The 21867-nt window shown below is 32.1% G+C and overlaps 1 protein-coding gene across 2 annotated transcripts in view; it reads right to left on the bottom strand.

Annotated features, from left to right (window-relative positions):
* Positions 1-21867, bottom strand: part of LOC114325201 (zinc finger protein rotund-like) — a 1204079-nt gene that overhangs the window by 91413 nt on the left and 1090799 nt on the right. The gene's annotated exons all lie outside the window — the stretch shown is intronic.

The raw sequence follows: 21867 nt of genomic DNA, 5'->3' as shown, positions 1-21867 counted from the left end.
GTCATGTTCAATGCCTTCCTTCGCACATACATTTTACTACGCCTACTTGTTATTGTACAAGATTACATTTTGTTATAGGTAATAGAAAACTAGATTTGTCCATGTCCGTAATCGTCATGCGGATTAGATAATCTTACACTTAAAGGATTGTCATTCTTGGTTTTAAATTTTAAATTGAAAAAGCTTAAGAAGGATAGCCAATATTAGCGATACTATGATCAGGAAGAAGTTTTTAACAAATAAATAAATATAATTACAAATATGGACAGGAAAAAGTATTCTTCTTAAATATTCATTAACTATTTATATGGGAAATAAGCCACAATTAAATTGAAAAAATAATTTTATTAACGTTTCGACGCCCAAATCGGGTGTCGTTGTAAAAATACAAAATACTACTAAATTAAACAAAAATGTTGTTGCTAAGTAAAAAATTCTTCTGATAATTTATTTAATCTGACTCATTTATATTGGCAATTCAGACATACAGTTGAGTCCGCGAATCTTTACCCGTGTGTCATCATTTAAAGCATACGAAATAAGTCGATGAAAAGTCGGAAATTGAAATTTACTAAACGCAACAGTAAGTCTTACTGTCACTTGCTGTTGCGTTTAGTAAATTTCAATTTCCGACTTATTATCGACTTATTTCGTATGCTTTAATTGATGACGCACGGGTAAAGATTCGCGGACTCAACTGTATATTATACATTTTAACGTAGAAGACTTTAAAATAATATTGCCAATATTAATGAGTTGCGTTCCTGGGACGGCTTTACTGAAAGATAGTTCATTCGATTACATGAAATCAACCCCAACTCAATTTTTATTTATAATTTAAACATATTAAAGTCAGAATTTGGTATTCGTTTTTTGAGAGTAAATTAAATCAAAATCAATGGGAAAGTCCCCGTAGCTGGCTGTATACCATAGTTAAAAAACCATACTGAAGTAAAAACTTCTTTTGTATATTGGTATAAAAAGTTTTATTAAAAAACATAAAAGTCCTCCAAAAGGATTTGCAAAACGTTTTCAATCTGATTCAGGTCATCCTCAGTGCCTAGAACGAAGTATTTCCACGTTAAAATGAATACAAAAGGTTTAAAATTGTGACTAGGTTAAAGAAAAATGTGGCAATACTTACGTTCTGCTTCACAAAAGAAACTAGCAACTTATTTAGAAAGGTTACATCGATATAAATGGTTTACATAACAATTAAGTGATATTTGTAGCGACTCCAAGTCGATGTTACAAGATGAAATGTGCTAGGAGTGCTCAAAGGGCAACATGGTTCCCTGCTCGTTAAGAACTCGTGGTTCTTGCCAGTTCAATGGACACAGACCAACTAAAGTGAAGGAGATGACAATCCAATTATCAGACCGAAGTGACATGACAAGACAGGTAGTCAATTTTTGGTTATGAATTTCAAATTATTATTGTTGTTTAAAAAATTTTTGGATTATATATTAGTAACTGTATAAAATTGAAATTTAAATTATAATAATTAGATTTTATTGTAAAAGTATATGAGCCAACTCTCTACTCTCTGTTACAGAAAGAACTGTTGTTAGTGTTAGGTAGATAAAATGCAAGTCAGTGACGTCATCGGTGATTAAATTTGAGAAAGAAGGCAAACAGTTTTATTTAGTTTGAAAGAAAAGGAAAATTAGTTCTATGTACGCCACCTATATGATAGGTACCAAGATAAGGTATATTTAATGTTGTAAAAATAGCTAGGTGATGTTGGTTGCCTATGTATATGTTTGTAATGTTTATTGACAAATTGAAAATATTATAATTTAATTGGTTGTCTGAAGTAGAGAACTAAAAACTAGAAAAGATAATGGAGCAAACAGACTGATATGAAAGTAATGTATATCATTGTGAAGCTTCCCACACAGGCGAGAAGATTGTTTAGCAAAATCAAGTTGAGAACGAGTGATGTTGGTTGCCTGATATTCTAGGTTGAAATTAAAATTGTTTAATTAAAATTACTGAAAAAATATTAGTTATTTAATGATAATTACCTAAAAGATGTTGTCAGAAAATTTTTTTATAAAGCATTTTTAAATTTTATAATTATGATTTAAAAGAATCCAGTCAAAGATGGAATAACCTGAATGATAATATCAGAAATGCAAAATGAATTATGTGTCAAACAATTGTTATTATTGAACTGAAGGATTTTTATGTTTTTTAATAAAACTTTTTATACCAATATACAAAAGAAGTTTTTACTTCAGTATGGTTTAGTAAATTAAATGTACTAAGACCAAATACTTACGATGTCGGGATAGTATCACGAGGTTTTTTCCTGGTTTTCCCTTGTGATTTACTATGGAATCTCTAATGCGAGAATTTTACTGTCATCGTTGCATTTGGTTGTCTTTTTAAAGACAGATCACATACTATGATTTTTTTGTGACGGATATTCTTGAGTTGGGGTTGATTTCATGTAATCGAATGAATTATCAGTAAAGTCGTCCCAGGAACGCAACTCATAAATATTGGCAATATCATTTTAAAGTAGAAGTATAATATATGTCTGAATTGCCAATATAAATGAGTCAGATTAAATAAATTATTAGAAGAATTTTTTACTTAGCAACAACATTTTTGTTTAATTTAGTAGTATTTTGTATTTTGAAAACGACACCCGATTTGGGCGTCGAAACGTTAATAAAATTATTTTTTCAATTTAATTGTGGCTTATTTCCCATATAAGTAGTTAATCATAAAAATGCCACAAGAAAATAGCTTCAGAACAACATTCTTAAATATTTGTAAATAAACGTAAAAAAGGGGTCTTGGAAAATAATAGATAATAATATGATTTGGTTATTACGACTGACCTAACAAGAAATAACACATACCACATACCTAATTGTCGAAGAACCAGGCCTGCAATGTTTCTCAACTATTTTTATTCCGAAATTGTAGCAAAGGGACAAAATAAAGAGCACATGTGGACTAAATATTTTAAAGAATAATTTAAAGACACGCGAGAAAAATATCAAAAAAGTATATTTAAAAAATAATATTAGATGTAACACCAGCAGAGACAATAGACGAATTGACAATATAAAAACAACTAAAACTGCAGGACAAGACAAAATTATATTTCCTATTCCCAGCTATTCTCCATATATTTTATTGGGAATAGCTGTAATTGCTGATAAACAATAGTATAGTATTTACGCTGAGAATTGGTTGAAGTCTAAGTAATTATTATTATGGTAGGGGAGCAAAGTATGCTATGCGTTATGGGGACCTATTGGGTTGTGATTATTAGGTCCTAAAACAAAAAAAAAGTTAAGTAAAATTTTCCATTTTAGTGGGGATTTTCCATTTTTTAATTTAATTTTCCATTTCCAACAATCGTTTTTTCCGATTATAGCGCCATCTATCCATAATTCGAAAAAATGTTCTCGAATAAAAGTTGCTTATTTTTACGTAAATAATCCAAACCTACAATAAAAAGTTGGGGTTCCCATTTAAGATTTTAAAGTAACCCCCCACCCCACCTCCGTAGGGGGTAGTATTTGGAGGTAATTAAGTCTCAGAATTTCTAAAAAACACTGTCCAATTTTTAATTATTTCAATGAGCATCGACATAATTCGATTTCCAATTTTCAAAGTATTCTTCAATATTATTATTACAGCGATATTAAAGAACAAGGCTATAACATATTAAAAAAATCACTTAAATCGGACAACAGGTTTAGGAAATACGAGCCATCAAAAATGACCAATTTTGTGGGGTGCCTGTTTTTCGTGCCGGTCAGTGTAGTATTCGAAGTTAAAAAATGTTCACGCCTTTATGTCAAAAATAATACGCCGAAGTAAAGATAACCAAAAATATTAATAGGTACATGATATTTTTGATAAATAACGGCTAACGGCTAACGATAACGGCTTATCAAATCAAACTCAACCCCAAAAAATTAAATTATGCTTCCCCAATTTCATTTCAGTTGAAGAACAGTAAACTGCGTATAAATAAAGTGCCCTAAGTGCATCGGATTGTGGTGAATACAGCCAATGTTTTACCGTTCGAACACAGATGACGCCACTATCACGTATACTCCTATTTATTGGAATGATATTCTTCGGTAAACTTATACAGTACACTCAAAGAAACTTTTTATATATTAATAATATTTCTTATAACTTTTGTTTAATAGTTACATCTTTAATATCTAATTTATTTAGTATTTATTAAAGTAGCTAACAAAGGCTAAAAGTTATTGAAAATGATTTAAAAGTAAACAATTTAGAATAATGAAAATAACCACAACGTGATGAGAATGGTCAGATAAATCGGCGCAGTTTTTCCAAATATATTTTTGGGAATGTTTTGCTAATTCTAGAGTAAATTTATTATTTAACGTTTTGAATTCCAGTTAGGAAACCGGTTTTAAACTAAAATTGTTAAATTAGTAATAAATTATTTTCTTTTTTGATGTGTTGAAGTTTGAAACGATACTTTATTATTATTAAATAATAGTTTGATTTTTTATTATTTAAGTAACAAGACACTTACTCAACACACACACTACACACTACACTAGGTACCTAATTGGAAAAATCCACTGTACCATTCCAATGGCCATTAGTTGTCGAGGCATTAAGCTAAATAAAAAAAATTAAACTTGGATTTTTTAAAGTCGATATGGATTTATCTTAAAGTTTGGTAACGAAGCCTTTACCGAACTTCCAACGTTCATCGAATTCGTTAATAAAGACTTCATTTGAGCATAGTTTCGACTCATTATAAAGAATAATAATTATTTTTTCATATTTAGTATATTCTGACCTAAAACTTTATTGTCCTAAATATACTACATACCTCCCAAGTTTCAAGACTGTACTCGGTGTTATTTGAAGTTTGGTGACGTTTGATCTGTTGGCTTCAAATGCAATACGGTTCTTTACTGGAATAAGAGGAACGTATGTTCCAAGACTTAAGGCCGCGCTAACTTTTTCGGACCAACACGCAACGGAACGGATCACGAAGATCGTCAATTTAATATCTTCGTGTATTCAAATGACTCAGCGTATGGACCATATCGATTCACACCGAAACGCGCCGAAAACTCGGAAGAGATTTTAAGACTTGCAACACATTTCCTTTGAGAATTACCGCACATACAGACTGACATTAGTTTTTTTTGTGTGGGATAATTTTCGACAACGGGTAACTTTTCAGCGTTATGTTTATTATATACATACCGGTAAGAAAAATGACCTAAATTTTCTAAATAATACCGTGCGTTATCACCAAGATCTTGCCTAGCAAAAATTCGTTGGAATGGCTTTCCAGTTCTCTATAGCCAATTTGAGGAAATTCAAATGGTACGTGGACTCAAACATATTCTATCAAGCGTGTCCCCAAGCTCGATGTGATTAAATCGGTATTGTTCACTGGCTGTACAAATGAACTTTGAGACACACTCTGAAATTCTGTACACGCTTCCGAAGATATTTTTTCTCACTCTATAAGTTACATTGAAAACTTACTCGTACTAAGGATACAAGCAGAATGGCGATTACTGTAATCTCTTTATACTCGTATACAGATCACATTTTGTAGCGTGAAATCAGTACGAATATGGATTTGATAGAAGATCTGATTGGTTGTTTTCGGAAATTTCAAGAATACTAGTTGCATCTTAAACTAATTCAACCAGTTCGACGACTTCGCGAGCTTTTGGAACATTTATAGTCCTTATAGTCTAAATATTCTTTTGTTTCATTATGTAAATATTATCCATAGTTTTTATAGTACGTAGTCACTACATAATTCAGTGGCGACGCGTGACTTTTTCTAAAGTGTTACCAAAACCAGATGCAAAAAATCTTATTTAAAAAAATTAAGATATGGCTAAATGTATATATGGCTTCAATAATATAATTTTGTATATCACTTGAAACTCTCGAAAAAACAGTTGATGTTTCTAGATGTTGGCAAAATTTTTGATCTTTTTTGGCAATTAATGTTAACAATTCCCTGTAATTGCCTCGAATGTCAGAGCCGTCGCTATCAAAATGACCACGAAACGATAATTCTTGTTTTTTTAAGAAACGCTTTTCTTTAGTTACGAGTGACTAAAATTAAAAATATTATAAAAAAAATCAACTAAAAAGCAAAAAATAAAAAAAATTGAAAAAATCTAACGCATTCGTTAAAGAAAAGCGTGGGGCGAAAACCGTATATTCGATGAAGACGCGCCACGCTTTTCTTTGACAAATGTGTTAGATTTTTCAATTTTTTTTATTTTTTGCTTTTTAGTTAATTTTTTATAATATTTTTAATTTTAGTCACTCGTAACTAAAAAAAGCGTTTCTTAAAAAAATTTTTTTCATATTTTTTTATTTAAAACTCTAAAACTATTTAAATCGTGAACCTGGTCCACCCACTTTTCTGTAGAAACCTGAAGACATGGCCAACAATACAGTCTATTTTTCTTGCAACCACATAACCAAGGATTTTCACTGTACGAACTAAATTTGAAATATCGAAGTACTTTTTTTTATTCCTTTTTTAAATTGTTTAAAATAGGTCTTTCATTTTCAATAATCTCATTTTTTTTTCTTCAATCAGAATTACTTTTCTTCAAGTAGTTGATCGATTACGCAGCGACACTCATCCATGGTGAACTGCACGCACACTTTTTATAGGTACTATAACCAAATTTAAATCTGGTAACAACCCTGGTTACGCCTGTCGCTCCTTCAAAATTTTCAGACACTAGCCGGTCCCGAGCCTCCCGAGCGACAGCGAAATAACCATTCATTGTAACCACAAATGAGACTGGTAACAGAATATAATAAAGTGCAACTGTGTCACATAAACTCGCCAATATTTTCGTGTGTCTACGAGTAGTTGGCTATTTACTGAATTAGGTACTATTAACATATAATATAATAATATATTTCTATTGGTAAAAATATAGATAAATGGAATTAGATGGGACGTGAATTATATATTGTAAAATTCCCTCATCTTCCTTAGTCTCGGCATCCGTATGGCTTGCAAATTGTGGAAGCCTCGGAGGTGTAACCAGAGAAGGTTCCCATTGTTTTCATTCTGGTGGGATGTAGAGTAGCATTATGTTGCTTTATATGCCATTAGACTGAAAACTTAGACTTTTGATAGCAGTTGCCGCTAGGGCATCTATGCCATTTCGTTCCTTGCGATCCGTGACTGCACGCCGGGGTTTGTTTTGGTTGGATCAGGAAGAGCAGCATATGTGCCTCCTGATGAGAGACTAATAAGTTTCGAAACCGGTAGAGGTGCTTGCGGCACTCTCTGATTGGACTAGAATATCGCGCGGCTGTAGTTTCGTGTTGCAACGACATTGAAAATGGTTATTCATTTTTTTTATAAATGGAATTATTCATCGTCATAAAATATTTATTTGCAAGATTTTTAACTGTTACCAATGGTAACAGTGGTTACATGGACGCTTCGCCAGTGCTACATATTGGACAATGCATACATGAGATTAAATTTTGAAATTAGCAGTAATTACCATAAGCAAGATAAACATTTAAGACAATCAAAAACATAGAAATTTCATCTTCTTTTTCTTTCAGTACCCTGTCCCTGTCCGATTATCGAACATTGGCGATCATATTCCCAATAATAACTTTGTTTATGGCAGCTCGAAAGAGATTAGCGGTGGTCTCTTGATACCACTCCCGGAGATTTCGGAGCCAGGATGTTCTTCTTCAGCCTGGTCCTCTTCTTCCGTCGATCTTGCCCAGTACCTATTATGATGTGTAGAAGATTATACCTCCCTGGATGTCTCATTAGATGACCGAAATATTGTAAACTTCAGCATAGAGAACATAATTGAAACTTACTACTTGTAACATTGACGTTAGGACAAGATGATAATTTTAATATTTAGCTTCTCTTGCAATGTGTAAATACTAAATTTATGAAACATTCTTGATCAAAACTATCTTCGGGACTTCTAAAAAACCCGTCTTCCCTTATGACTAAATGTGCAAAAAGAAAAGAAGGGCAGACTAAAAAAAGAATGTGCGTGTACTATGTACGCACGTAAGATGTTATACTTCTATTACATGATTTCAACGAAATAAATATACTTTAAACAGTTTATTTTTATTTTATTTAAATATTAAACTAATTTTAATGATTACCACTTTCCAAAAGTAAAAAGAAGGCTAGGAATAGTTCGGATTTAAACCCAAGACCTCTCGATCTGTAGCCTAATACTCTACCAATAACGCCACGAGCTCTCTGTTTATATAGTTTCTCGGACATATGACAATTCACGGTAACAAACAGACGATGTGAAGTATAATAAATACAAAAATGTTTTTATATTTATAGAATATAAAATTAAAGACAACAAGACAAAGACACAATAATTATAAAAAATATAGTTACTAAAAACACTAATATATTCTTTTCACACCTTTTTGCACTGATATATACATAACTTGAAAGATTTAGCAACTAACGCCATACTGTCTGTGTGCGCATGCGTGCAGATAATAAAAATTCACTCACAATTGCGCTAAACAAGTTAACTTCAAAAATTAGTAAAATTTTAAATAAAAGTAGCACAATAAAGTTTTTTTTTTAACTTATGCGGCTGTAAATTATTGTCTATTAGTATTAGTACTTCTTTGATACCTGTAAAATTTTAAATAAAAGTAGCACAATAAAGTTTTTTTTTTAACTTAAGCGGCTGTAAATTATTGTCTATTAGTATTAGTACTTCTTTGATACCTTCCTGTCTTTAGTGCTTCTTTTATCTCAACCTTTATTTTTTTTCTTTTCTGTAATAATCGATCCTAATATAACATATATTTTGTTATCCTAATATAACATATATTTTGTTTTTGGTTATTTTTATTAGTTCTTGTAGTCTTCCACAAACGTCTTCCACAAACATTAGTGGTGTCGTGGTGTCTTTTTGAATTGCAGATGAGATCTCAGATATAAGCACATCCTTATATATTTGGCTGTTTCTATTAAAAAATTCTGATAAATTAATATTAATTAATTAAAATTGCATCTTTATAAATGTGGGTTTTACGACCAGCAATTAGGCGGAAGATTGCGATTAACAAAAATAATTTGTTAAGAACGCAGAAGCTTCTGTTTATACAGTTTCCAACAACATCTTCGCCTATATCTAGTTTTATATCCATTTTTAATGTTAGAAGACTAATAAATCATTGGTATGCATTATTTATATTACAAAAATTCAAGTTGTAGTTTGGGAATTTAAATTCGCGTGGAATATTTTTTAAGATGACCTCATCTGAATAATTTCTTAGAATTATGCATAAAGATGGGAACTTTTATTTTTAATCCTTATTCACTACACTCATAAAAATATTATGGCGTTTTTGGAAGATAATTGTACACAATAAAAAATTAAAGTAAAAACAATAGATTGCTACCGCTATATTATGATTGCATAATACACTCACACATAATGAATGGTAATAAGAAATTTAGTTAAAAATACGGTTTTAATGTCTGTAAAATTTAATTTGACAGCTTATACGGCTTCTTACTTTTACAAGTTTTTTTTCAGAGGTTTTATTTGATAATATCCTCTAGGCTGATTGAATAAGTAAAACCATTAAGTCGAGTTGCACCCAAAAAACCAATATTTTAAAACAACATTTTTAAATTAATTATGAGTGTTCTATAGTGCTGTTAGCTTGTGTTTCTCGTTTGTAATCATCCTCATCAAAGCCAGACAATCAACGTTGTTGGGATTATGAAAAAACTCCAACTTTTTAAAATTCAATTTTTGTGGTGTATTATCCTCCTGAACAGTTCTAAATGAGATTTTCTTAATATATGTCCAATCTCTCCTAGACGAAGTGACTTTATATTTCAGACAAAACTTTTTCTGTGTAATATAATTTTCATTTTAGCATTTATTTTCGTTCTTCTTTCTCCTTCCTATGTTGTATTTGGACCAACGGCGGATCCAGCAACCTTACAAGGAGGGGGCAATGAAATAAAAAATCTCTCGTCACTCGCGTACGCAGGATTCTTTTTCGGTATGGGCTGTTATTTATTTTTCTTCATGTACCATGTCCTTTCAGAACGTTGGTTACTATCATAGCTATCTTAATTTCATTCACTGCCACCCTAAATCAACCACGAAGCGCTTTTTCGTCCTGGACTGCATTTGCCTTCTATTTCCACTTGCATAATATTTTGTAGCAACCTATATTTAAAACTGCTCATTACATGTCCAAAATATTCCACTTTTCTCTTCTTGATGCCTTCTATAATCTTAGTAGTCTTGCTGAGACGTTCTAGTATTGTAAAGTTTCGAATCTTCTTCACCCAAGATACTTTTAAAATTCTTCTACAGAACCACATTTCGAAAGCCTCAAGGCGATTTAGGTAAGTAGATCGATTTTATTCACAGTCCAAGACTCAACACCATACAGTAAGACCGAGAACACGTACTTTGGAGAAGGAATTCTGTTTTATGTTTCATTCCGTTATTCAGTTATCAACAGGACACAAAACCCACTATTTATTTTCAGTCGTAATTATCTCTTTCTTAAAAAAAGGCGACACCAGGCGAAGTCTCAAGGAGGGAGCAATTGACCCCATTGACCACCCCTTGGATCCGCGCCTGATTTGGACCTAGTTATTGTTGTGATAATCATTCTCTTTTGAATTTCCGAAAGCTATCCTCCTCTTTTTGATGAGAATCGTCATCGTGAATCGTATATGAATCTTCATGAACAACAAAGAATTTTATTCAGGTCTTACACAAACAAGTTCAATTTTGTTTTCTTTAGTTAGTGCGTTGATTTACTCCAGGTTCCTGTTCCAGCTGTACCTATATCTTTTAATTTTCAATTTATTTCGTCTCCTTTGTTCTTCCCAGTTGTTTCTATTGTCACTCCTAGAGTGTCAGTTGAAAAATTTAAGGAACTTTTTTAAATGCAGTTCAATAGAACTCGTCGGAGCAGCGGTTTATAAAGTTAAGATAGTGATGATGATATCCAACTTCCGATTTGGAGACGACATTTAAAGAAGAAGCAGACAGAATTTTGCTTTAAGACTAACCATGTTAATTAACGTCGAAATCTCCGAGAATTGAGTAGTTGAATTGAAGTCCTTATAAGTCAAATTTCCACATTGATCAATAACTAACTAACTATACATCTTTCAGTGGATTTAGGTTGTTTTGATGATTCCTAAAAGTTACTCAAATTGGATTATTTAATGTTAATTTGAAATAATTATTTAGAATGAAGTAGTCAATGATTGCTACTCGAATTACCCTTCAGAACGATTGTTTCTCAGTGTACGTTGTAACTCTTGTATAATTTTAAGAATTAGTCTGACCAGGAAACCGTAAATTATATTGAGTGTTACCAACTTAATTATCAACTGAATTGCGGTAGAAAAATTACATTACTGTTATTGTCTGAATGATTTGGTCGTTCAAAAATCGTGTTCATAATTTTAAGTTGGACAGTGTGTAAAATTGATGACTGACACGATAAATAATTATATAATTGCCGGTCATTTTTTATGTAATTACTGCCATTATTGACAATTGGTTATTGTTAAATGTTTAGTACAATATTTGACGACGATTATTAGGTAATTAGTATGCATTGTTTTTTAAATGATATAAATTTGTATACTCCTGCTTCTAATTTTATTGACTATTTAACACGTTCCCGGTTTTATGTTTGAAAAATTAAATTATAAGTGTAAAATATTCAATGGCCGTTTATTTCACTTAGTGTTGGTGTGTGATTAAAAGCAATATGTTTTATTCAATTTATAAACGAGCAATTTCAGACTGGAACATTTTGATATTGGGAATATTTGCATTATTTTGATTACACTTGGTTTCTTTTTTATTATTAGTAGTATTAAAAAAATTAAAGAATAATATATTAAAACCATGAGAGGTAATTGTTTAATTTTTTTATACTTTCTCCTGTTAATAGCTGTAGGTTTAATGTCTTCACATTTTTGTCTATTCCGTAAATTATAAGAACTGACACAGTTTCAAAACTACCCTTTAATTGTCTTAAATCTGGACACAAAGGATTTGACTCTGTGGGAAGCAAAGTGGCGTAAGCCCAAAATGCAACATGAGAAAACGGAAATTTAGATATTTTCAAATTGGTATTAAACTGTTAAGGGGGAAAATCAACATTTCAAGCACATTTTTGTGATTTTTTTAACTATTTATTTTATTTTTAAAATAAACAAGAATGTTAAGTTTGATTTAAAGAATATTAAAAAAACCTTCAAGGACAAATATTGAAAAATAAAATAACTAATAAGCACCCCCCCCCCAAAAATAGTATTGCGGTTGACATCAGAACTCCTTACTGGATTATGTGAAATAAAAAATTTAAAAAGATTTTATTAGCTTATGAGTTTCTTGAGGTAACGAGTTTCTATCTTTAGCAATTTTTGTAAAAAAAAACGAACTTCTTTGTAACAAAAGGGTGAAAATAAACATAATTACTATTGCTAAAAAACAAAAACAAAAATATCTCGACAGCATTACCTCATGAAATGTCTAAAGAAAATCTATCAGATGGATCGGTCAGTCAAGTAGTTTTTGAGGTAGAATGTCCACAGGCTTTGAAAAAAACAGTCCTAAAAAACGCTTTTAAAGTTTTGACATCTTCGTCTTCGTCGTCTCATGTGTCTGTCAAAACGTAAAGTGACGCATATTGGAATATGCTTTTGAATCGCGGAGTACCTAATCTACAAAAAAGAAGAGGGGCAGTTGTGGAACGTTTCTCACTACGCTCAAGCGTGGTGATGCTGAAGTCGAAGGTATGGATATTTAACATGCTGTATCTCAACTCTGGTAATTTTACTCCGATGTATCTGAAATTTTCAGGGAGCATTCTTGACATTATACAATTTTATTTCAAATAATAATATTTTTTTAATTTAAAACCAATTATCCCAATCCCTTTAATGTTAGAGGTTTTAAAATGTAATTTTTTTCAGAACAATACAGAATTCTGATAAATTTGTTTACTTAAATTACTTAAATAAGGGATAACTTTAATAATAATAAACGCGTTTTGGTAAAATTGTAGGTTAGGCGCTTTACATCTCATAGCGTCATTTATCTTTAACACGACTGACGCTTTATTTAGGAGGCTATTTTTTTTCTTATATTATTAACTGTCGCATCAGCGACATAACTATATCATCTATAACAATTCCAGTAACACTCCTCTATGAAAATATCGGATTTTGGCGGTCTGAAGTTGGAATATAGGCCATAAAGTAATAATGTCGAATATGTTTGAAAAACCGTTATGTGATAAGAAAAAATATTTTCTTAACTGTAATGTATTTCAACTCTGTGGGCGGAACAAAATGAAAATGGAACAAATATTTTGAGATGAAATAAAAAAGCATTCTACTGAAAAAATAATATAACGTGATCCAGAAAAAAGAACTAAAGAATAATTTAATATTTTTCGCTCATTTCGAAGAAAATTCTAAACGGACAAAAAATTGATCAGAAAACTAGAGAGTAATAATATTTCCTAAACACAACCATGTAGCGGATATTGCAAAATAAATTATAATATGTAATAGCACCGGCGCCCACATAAAAATTTTTAGGGGGGGCCAGACGTGAAAATGTTGCACATTATATTTTGTATACTTTGGATAACCATATATAGTTTAAGGCACCCAAAAAGCTAGGGGGGCCCTGCCCAAGGGGATCGGCGCCCATGTGTAATAGAAAACAATAAACCGCCACAGAGATTCGGAAAAAACAGATTTCAATCAAAAGGTATTATTTATTTTACAATCAAACAAAAGAAAAATTAATAGAATTCAACACACTTGTTTATTTGTGCTTCGTAAATTTAACAAAGGCAGTTGACACGGTGTGGGTATTGTATAGATATACTAAATACTAAAAGGAAAGGAAACCCGGTATCATTGCAGTCACAAAATGTGGCTTAAATGTACATAATACCACAAAAATAAAAGCAACAACCCAATTAACTAAGAATATATCCATACGAGATTCACAACAAATAACTGCTAGAATAAAAAAAATCTAAAATTGAAAATGGTTATTTATTTTTGAACTGCTAGAATATTAGTATGGTATGTCTTACGGATAATGTGGTAATTACAAATTACAACTCAAATCATAGTACAATCTACAGAAACAGTGTCCAAAATTTCATCAGATAATTAGCGCACACAACATGAATAAAAATATCGAGAAGACAAAACGCATGACCTAGATAGACTATAAGATTCAAAGATATATAATCCCATAATATTCAAATCTGCATAACTCTGCAAGATGAACAGCAAGGATTTCGGACAGGAAGATCATGCACGGATGCAGTTTTTGTAATAGGACAAATAAAAGAAAAGCCCCTGGAACACAATCTCATAATATTAAATTTTAATTAATTTTTGATATTGAATTAAAATATTAAATTAAACAATATCAAAAATTAATTAAAATCACAAATTAATTAAAATTTCAAAAATGCAATCAGTGTTTTTGATAATATTGTTAATTTAACTAACGCGTTACTTTATGAACACACACAAAACTATTGTATTTTTGTCTACCCTGTACCAATTTGAATCAACATGTGATACATTTTTGGAATCAGCTCAGCTAGAGTAATCCGAAAATTGAGACAAAATGGGGGTGTTCCATTTAAAAAAAATGACGGTGACGTTATTACTCGAAAGCATTTCAACCTGTATATTAGAATATTATTTTAAAATACGGTAAATTAAAATCAAAAATCGACGTGTTTCAGGATTATTTCTTAAAATGATCTGTTTAGCTAAAAAAGAATTTGTTCCATATTTTACGGACACAGTGTATAAAGATAACATAGGCATAGCTATGGTAAGATGTAAGGGAAAACTATCGCAACCTATCAAGTATGAAACTGGCATTAGACAAGGAGATTCGCTGAGCCCATTAATATTTTATCTGATAATGGATGAAATCATAAAGAAATTAAAAAAAAAAAGGAGAAAATATATAATGGGAGAAAAGGAAATAAAGATAATCTGCTACGCCGACGACGTCATAATAACAGCCGAAAATGAAGATGACCTACAAAGATTAATTAAAGAGTTCGAAGACACGGCTCTCATATACAACATGGTGATCTCAACAGAGAAAACTAAATCGATAGTGGTATCAGCGAAAGCGAGTCGATGTAAATTGGTCGTAAATAACAAAATAATAGAACAAGTGATGGAAACAGAATGCTTGGGAATAAAACTGTCAAGCTACAGAAAAGTGGAAGAAGTACAAAAACAAGTGAACATGGCGAACAGAGCAGCAGGATGTCTCAACAACACAATCTGGAGGAAAAATACCTCACAAAGGAAACGAAAACCAGGATATATAAATCAACGATAAGACGGATAATGACGTATACAGCGGAAACAATAGCAGATACGGCGAAAACACAAAGACTGCTGGAAACATCAGAAATGAAAGTCTTACGAAAAATAACAAACCAAACTCTAAGAGACAGAGTAAGAAGTGAGGAAATACGAGCGAGATGTGGTATAGAAGAAATAAACATGTGGACCAAAAGAAGAAAAATAGAATGGAATCAACACAGAAAGAATCACAGAAAATAGAATAGTGCGAATAGCAAGAGACAAGTCACCAAATGGAAGAAGATCATTGGGACGACCGAGGAAAAGATGGTCAGACAATGTCAATTGAGGCTAAAAACCGAAGTAAAACAAGCATTGAGCCTATTTATAAAGTAGGAAGAAGAAGAAGAATATTCAAATCTGTGATCAACAACAAAACTTTAGAATATGTATCATAGGTCAAATATATAGGAATTGACTTTCGTGTGGACACAAGGCTACAACAGATTTAGAAAGCGTTATCAATAATAAAATGTGTACTGTCCACAGGACAAATAATTCAATTTTAAATGAGCTAAAGGTCAGCAACCGCCTCTTCATCAATGTCCTTCTCTAACAATTAAAGTTTGGACATGTATGAGAGCAGACACAGAAAACATGGAAAAACTTATTATCCAAGACAACGTAGAAGGCCGAAGATCACGCGGAAGATCCCCGACGAGATGGATCGTCTAAATTACAGGAATATTCAAAAGATCTATGCATGAGTTTAAAGAAATGAACATAGACAGAGATCTTTGGAGACAGACAATACCACACATCACGATGACCACTCTCCTCCCTCCGGGGGATCAGGACTGAAGTGAGGGATCAATAATAAGGCAACAACTGGGCCAGGATATCTAAGATATGTAATTTTAAATAACATATAGAAAAGAGCAGACATAAATAGAAATAAAAAGAGACAATAATAAAACCAAAAGTATACTTGGAGTAGCGGAAATCAATATTCCGAACGAAGGAGATGCAAGATGGACAACATTAATAACTGGGTGAAAAGCAGAAGAGTAGAATGGAACGACCACATAAGCCGAATGACAGCAAATAGAGTAGTAAGGACGGCGAGAGACGGTTCCCCAATAGGAAGACGATCAGTGGGAACACCACGAAAAAGATGGAATGACAACTTACTGGAGGCACATTGAAAAACAGACAGAGTAATGTCTATATAAAAAGAAGAAGAAGAATAATAATAATATTCCAAAGCACGGCAGGCTAACACGTAGATACCACGGAAGAAATGAAGACATAAATGCAAAATGTCGAGTGCACGATATATTCAGATGAGGAACAAAGACGATTTAATTGAATAATTACATGAGAAGAACGGAGGAGGACAGACGACCGAGAATTGCGCTAAAGAGAGACAAAGGTTGTAAGCTACTTGGATAGGAAAATATAAAAGAAAGTACTTATCTAAATAATAAAAACTTCAATGAATTAAAATAGACAACGCAACAAATGATATTTTTAGCGTTGTACCAAATAATCAGTATAGATAAAATACGAAATAAACAAAGGCATACCTATACTAAACAGAATAGTATATTTTTAAAAATATTCGTAAATATACTTACTTAATTTTAATTTTATTTAGTTAATTTTTTTAATTTTCCTAAATCAGTCACTAACTCAAAATGTAGTTTTAGAATTTTCTGACTACACCACTGTTGCCCCAACTCTAAACTCTCAACTGTTGACAATATTGTGAAGACAAGAGACATAAAAAATTACATTGTGCTACAATTTTTTCCTAACGTTTTCTTTTGTTTTCTTCATCTCTTGCTATTATTTTTGCCCCTGTAGGGCACTGTAGATTAAATTAGTTTTTGACTACTTTTTAATCCCCCTCTTTGTATGTAGTCCGGTCTTTATTATAATTACAGGGGTGAAGACTAGTATGTACAATAATTTTAAGTGTATCGCTACGCGGTGACACAATAGTTGAAGCATTCCCGAACATATTTATTTCTCAGGCTAGTGGTTTAAAAATGCAGATATTAACTTGTGTCATTAATACATCAACACTTCACAAATTTAATATATTTATTAAAACTATTTTATCTGGAAAATGACTTGCCGAAAACAAGAACTAACAAATTGCAAAAAAAAGGAAATTTGAAAACGATTTTTACGGGGAAAGGCGCAAAATGTCGCCTATCAAAATTTTCAATGTGTTTTAAATGTATTCATTTTTTTCGAATCCTGAGAAGACTAATGAGTATTTTTGAAAATTTTAAGCGCAGAATAAAAGACTACGTTATTACCAAGGGCCAAAAGTCCCTTAGAATAAATAAAAAGTTTCTTTTGAATGAAATATTTGCAATTAAAAAACACACTAAATTTTCTCTTTTATTTTCACCCCTGTAACTTATTAAAATAAACATTATAGAAGTTTTCAGGAACTTTCGGCCCTCAATAATAATGTAATCTTTCATTCTGCGTTTAAATTTTTCAAAAATATTTTATTAGTTTTCTCAGGATTCGAAAAAAAATTAATACATTTAAAACACATTGAAAACTTTGACATGCGACATTTTGCACCTTTCTCCTTAATCTGTGAACGTACAAGAAAGCTTTTTAAATTTTAAACATGCTTCAAGAAGGTAGCTTCAGAAAAAGATTAGATATTATATATTCATTTTTTTCTATTATTTGTATCTATCAATTGTATTTTTTGCTTTACTTCCTTGCCTGTAGAAATGAGTTTTATGTTTATATGGACAAGGTGAAGAGCTCGGGTTATTCGGAAAATATTTCCATGGTATTTTTTTGCATATTCACTTTCATGACATACCCCAAAATTTGGTTCAAGAGGTCGCCCATGCGAAAAGCGAAAAATTTAAATAAATTTTTTAAATAAATTGTAAAAATAAATTTTTTTCGGCCCTAACAATTTTTTTAGGTCTTTTGTACACAAACACAAGCAAAAAATATTATTTTTGAAACCATCAAGTACCTACATTTAAGTTCAAACTTTTTTATTAGCCCCCGATGAAAATTCTGGGCTTATTTTATTTTAAAACATTAATTTTTAATTGTAATATAGCTCTTATGACAAGTATATATGACGGGAGCTCATTTGTACGTACAATAAAAATTTAAACCAGCAAAAATTTGTGCCATAAATCTTGTTTCTCTCTCTCTCTCTCTTACACATGCCGCAGTCCGAGTTCCCGTCCCGTCATAAGCGCGTAATTAACAATTAAAAAACAACGTTTTAGAATTAAATAAACCTAAAATACTTATCGGGAATTCATAGAAACAGGTTTTAACTTGAATTTAAGCATTTGGTGAATTCAAAAATAATAATTTTTACTTGTGTTTTTAAGCCATTAAAATCGTTATTTTTTGTTTTTTTTTGGTTTTAAATTGTTATCGTATAACTCAAAAACTATCAACATCTGCACAAACTCTACTAATTATAATAATGTATGTTATTTTTTAATTATCTATTTTAATTGTAATTACACAAGAGTTCTAAAATTACCGATTTGTAATCCGAGTAACGACACTTTGACAGTTTTAATTTCCCGACACGAATGGTAGGGAAATTATGTCAAATTGTCACCAGGGCAATACAAATCGTTAATTTTAAATGCTCGAGTGTAATTCGGTAAGATTATTTCATGAATAAAAGTGCATTTTTAAATAATTTTAACTAATACTTTGTTGATATCTTCGCCTGAGTATTTACTAAACCTACTAATGTGTTCTCTTTTTGACAAGTTGTAAAACATTATTTGTGATTAATGTCACTGAGTGTTTATTTAATTTTAAATTTGCGTAACAACGAACGACATCTGTCGCGCTACTTGACGACGGGTAATTATCAAAAATTATTATCAGTAGTAATTACAGGAGAGCTCTAAAATTATCGATTTGTATCCTGAGAATTGATGCCGGAATTGATGCCTGATATATCAACTGACGAAATCAGGAACGCATTGAGAAAAATGAAAAGAAATAAAGCTCCGGGAGAAGACAATATCGTTATAGAAGCCGTAAAGATTGGAGGAGATAGACTTTTAAATAACTTAAAGGAATTGTTCAACTTATGTCTGCACCAAAGTGAAACACTTACAAGATGGCACAGTGCACTTACCATCTTTTACATAAAAAGGGCGATCCAACAGACCTCGAGAATTAACGGACCATAAGCCTATTAGACCACCTCTACAAGTTATTCACAAGAATAATAACAAATAGACTGGAAACAAAATTGGATTTTTACCAACCTAGAGAACAGGCGGGTTTTAGGAAAAACTTTGGCACTAACGACCACCTACACGGCATAAAAGGAATTATAGAAAAATCTATCGAATACAACCGACCATTGGTCCTGGTTTTCGTAGACTTTCGCAAAGCATTTGATACGATAGAAATTAACAGCATAATGAGAGCATTGGAGGAAAGTCGTATAGATTATCGGTACTCCAAACTGATAGCGAATTTATACAATAATGCAACCATGACCGTCCGACTACACAAAGATACCAAATCTATAAAAATCAAACGAGGAATTAGACAGGGAGACATGTTATCTCCCAAACTCTTTACGACAGTACTTGAACATGCTTTCAAACAATTGGAGTGGGACGCCAAAGGAATAAATGTCGACGGTGAAAGGCTCTCCCACCTACGATTGGCAGACGACATAGTTCTTATAACAGACAACTTAAAAGAGATTAGAACTATGCTTACTGAGTTAGATGCCGCCTGTAAAAAAGGTGGTTTGAACATAAATTTTGGAAAGACACAATACATGACAAACCTGGTACCAAACGAAAATCCAAAAGTCGACGTCAACGAAATAGCATTGGTCCATAAATATAAATACTTAGGGCATGAAATCCAAATTGCCAGGGACAATCAAACTGCCGAATTATAGAGAAGGATCACCTTAGCATGGGCCGCATATGGAGCTCTATCAGACATGTTCAAGAGCAACTTGCCAAATTATTTGAAAAGGAAGACGTTCAACCCATGAGTGCTTCTAGTCATGACCTACGGCGCCGAAACATTATCGTTAACCCAGGCCCCAGCAACGAAACTTAGAGTGGCCCAAAGAAGAATGGAACGGTCACTACTTGGACTGACTCTCAGAGACAGGGTCAGAAACGAAGAAATCAGAAGAAGGACAGGCGTCACAGATGTCATAGAGCGAGTAGCATGGCTGAAGTGGGATTGGGCGGGCCATGTAGCCAGAATGAAGGACGGGAGGTGGACCCAAAAAATTACAGTGTGGAGACCAAGAGAAGACAGAAGAAGTAGAGGTAGACCACCTACACGATGGACCACCCTCGACGTCAAAAGGATTGCTGGGAATTGGTTGCAGAAAGCCGAAGATCGACAAAACTGGAAGAAATTAGGGGAGGCCTATGTTCAACTTTGGTTGCAGAAGGCTGGATGATGATGATGATGATGATGATCCTGAGTGACACTTTGACAATTTTAATTTCATGACCCGAAGGGGAGTGCAATTATGTCAAAGTGTCACGAAGGCAAAACAAATCGATTATTTTTAATTGCTCGAGTGTAATTCGATAAGATTATTTCATGAATAAAACTGTGTTTTTAAATCATTTTAACTAATATTTTATTAATATCTTCGCCTGAGTATTTAATAAACCTGCTTATGGTGTTCTCTTTCCCAAGTTGTAAAATATTAATTGCCATTAATGTCACTGAATGTTCATTTTTGCGTAGCAACGAAAGGCATCTGACGTAATACTTGACGACGGGAAATTATCAAACAAAATTCCCACTGTAATTTTTATTTTTGCAGCTTTCTATTGGTCAGAATCTCTATGAATGAAATAATTGCTGAAATTTTAATTTTTGTTGGTTTCTATTGGTCAAATCTCTACGAATGAAATAATCATATCAATTTGTTTAAACTTTGTCAAGATTTTCTTCGTTCTTTTGCTGATTATTGTAATATATTGCTCTCCAAGATGAATATCATACTTGACTTCGTGAGATGACATTATAAAATCAATTGCGTCTTTCGTGAAGTCCTTAAACCGAGCACCTCCTCTGCAGTCCAATAATCCCTGTCATGTTGCTAATCACTGACCAAATAAATAAAATATGCAAATTTAAACACAGCATTAGTTATCTGAGCAGCCTCGTCCGTTGAGGTTTTGATAGACAGCTAAACATTTTTAAAATATATCCCCCCGGGCAATTGGCCGACCCACGATTTAGCCGACCGAGTATGAGGTTCCTAAATTACCGGGCAATTTTTAAGCGATCAGACAAGTCATGTATTAATTTAAAGAAAAAAAAAACAGATTTCAAGATTAGATTGTTTCAGAGTTAGAAGACCTTGAAAAGTATCGAGAAATGAGATAATTATTCTTTCTGGCGTTGGTTGGTAAATGTGATTAAAATCA

Source organism: Diabrotica virgifera, chromosome 7 (genome assembly GCF_917563875.1).
Source record: "Diabrotica virgifera virgifera chromosome 7, PGI_DIABVI_V3a".
NCBI classification, from domain to species: domain Eukaryota; kingdom Metazoa; phylum Arthropoda; class Insecta; order Coleoptera; family Chrysomelidae; genus Diabrotica; species Diabrotica virgifera.
The sequence above is the reverse complement of the archived record's forward strand: the minus strand, read 5'-3'. Positions and strand labels throughout refer to the sequence as shown.